The sequence below is a fragment of the Octopus bimaculoides genome, chromosome 4 (assembly GCF_001194135.2).
Source record: "Octopus bimaculoides isolate UCB-OBI-ISO-001 chromosome 4, ASM119413v2, whole genome shotgun sequence".
Classification (NCBI taxonomy): domain Eukaryota; kingdom Metazoa; phylum Mollusca; class Cephalopoda; order Octopoda; family Octopodidae; genus Octopus; species Octopus bimaculoides.
Genome location: NC_068984.1, coordinates 91953390 through 91956184, shown reverse-complemented (window position 1 = coordinate 91956184; position 2795 = coordinate 91953390).

The window sequence follows — 2795 nt, the reverse complement described above, 5'->3', positions numbered from 1 at the left end:
AATAATTATAATAATAATAATGATAATGATAATGATAATAATAATAATAATGATAATTATAATAATAATAATGATAATGATAATGATAATAATAATAATAATAATAATAATAATAATTATAATAATAATTATAATAATAATAATGATAATGATAATAATAATAATAATAATAATAATAATAATAATAATAATAATAATAATAATAATAATAACTGCCCTAACGCAGTGCCAGGCAATGGCTCTCGTGGCTTTTGACCTTAATTGATTGGAAGTGTTATTATGTACATTGTTTTGTCTTGGTATAAAAGATGGGCTACAGCAAATATTCTTCTCAATACCACAGATTTGTTTGTCAGTTGCTTAACCTTAACCAGTTGAGTATGTCTATGAGTCGCTGCCGATATGTGCATCTCTGATCACGAGCACAAGTAGTGGGGGAGCATCATAGCCATACGTTGAGCGGAATTCTTTGGTGTTTGGATAATTCACGTTTGGATAGATTAGAAGAAGGCTTTTGACAGTGTCCCCTATGCATGGATCATCAAAGTCCTGGAAATTTACAAGATAGCTCCAACAATTGTGAACTTTTTAAAAGTAATCATAAATTCGTGGAGAACCACCCTCATTTTAAGCCATACACAAAGATATACCACCTCACTAGACATCAATATCGCCTGTGGTATTTTCAAGGTGACTCATTATCACCATTACTATGCTGCCTCGCTCTGATCCCCTTATCTATGCAACTGAATAATGCTTAGAGAGGGTATAAGATCTTTAACCAGAAAATTAATCATCTACTCTATATGGATGATCTAAAACTGTTTGCCAAAAACAACAAAGAATTAGAAGAGCTCCTGAATATCGTCAAAGAATTCAGCTCTGATATAGGTATGGAATTCGGACATGATAAATGTGCAAAGACTACTTTCAAGGCAGGGAAGTTCATTAGGGTAGAAAACATAGATCTTGATACTACCACAGCTATTCGAAACCTAGACCAGTCTGAAGTATACAAATATCTGGGAACCAATGAAGGTGGCGGTATCCAGCACTCTAGAATGAGAAAATCCCCAAGGGTAGGAATGGGCCTAAATTCAGAATTAAATGCTGCTAACAGAATTAATGCGATCAATTTTTTGGCCAAACCAGTAACCACATATAGCCTCAGTATCATTAAGTGGAGTCTCACTGACATGCAGGGTATGGATAGAAAGGTCCGTAAAATGCACCATCCAAAATCAGATGTACACAGGATTTATCTCACACGAAAAATAGTTGAAAGAGGCCTGATACAGCTCGAACAATCCTTCAAATCAGCAATAATAGACCTTGAAACGTGATGTGCTCTTACGAACTGCACTGAAGCATGAAGATTCCAAACAAGCTTCAGTCATGAAGCTTAGTAAGAAATTTAAAAAGTTTCTTGGCCTACAAGTTAACAATAAGAATGATCAAAGACACCCAAATACTGACAGACATACCGTTGCTTCTCCTGATTTAGATATTACGATCAGAAAGGCCAACGAGATCCAAATAGTGACAAACCTATCATTGATGCAAAAAAACATCAAACAAAAAGCAAAGAAGGCTTGCATGAATAATATCGAAGACAACTGGAAAGGCAAACTCCTGCATGGAAAATATCCGAACTTCCTGTCCAATCCGGATATTGATCAAAATTTAACACACCAATGGCTACAAGGGACAGGTCTGAAAGGGGAAGCTGAAGGTTTTGTTATTGCAGCGCAAGATCAGAGCTTACCTACCAGAAACTTCCATGCAAACGTCCTTAAAGATGGATCTGATCCCTCGTACAGAATTTGCGGAAAATTTACACAGACAATTGATCATGTTTCTGGCTGCCCAGTCTTCGCTGAAAAGTAGTACTTCATAAGACATAACAGACTATGGCAGTACATCCACTGGAATGCTTGTAAATACTACATAATTAAACCCCAGAGGATGTAATAAATAGCGAGGGCGTCACCGTCCTTTGGAACTTCTCAATACAAACAGACAGAAAAATTGACTTCAGTCGATCAGATATTGTGATCAAGGACTATAACAGAGGAACTAACCAGTGAATAGATATGTCTGTCCCACAAGATCAAAATGTCTCAAGAAAGGAATACGAAAAGCTTTCTCACTACAAAGATATGCAAATTGAAATCACAAAAATGTGGAAGCTTAGTACTACGATAATACCAGTAGTAATTGATGCGCTGAGAATGATAAAGAAGTGAACTGAGAAGTATATTAAGCAATTCCCTGGTAACTCTAATCTCGGTGAACTACAAAAGATAACCTTGATGGGTACATCCCATATACTACGGAAAGCGCTCTCCATCTGAAATGGAATAAATGTAGTGATAATTTTAGCATGCATAGTAAAACAAAAGTGCCCTTGCTACTTTTGGCCTCTGGAGGATGCCTGGTACTAAGCAGCTGAAATAAAGTTATAATGAAAGGAAACCATAAATAATAATAATAATAATAATAATAATAATAATAATAATAATAATAATAATAATAGAAAGGCATAGAAAGACATAGAAAGGCTATATATACAACGCACAGAAGGTGGCAGGGGTCTTATACAGCTAGAAAACTATTATAAAATAACCACCATAGGACTGCAAAAATACCTACTCCAGAAGCAAGGGAAACTAATACAAATAGCCACAAAACACGAGCAAAACAAAAAACTGTTTTCAGTATTTAAGGAAGCTGACAAATACAAACAAGAAATCAATCTACCTAACAAATACGAAGAAGAAGAAGAAGAAACAACA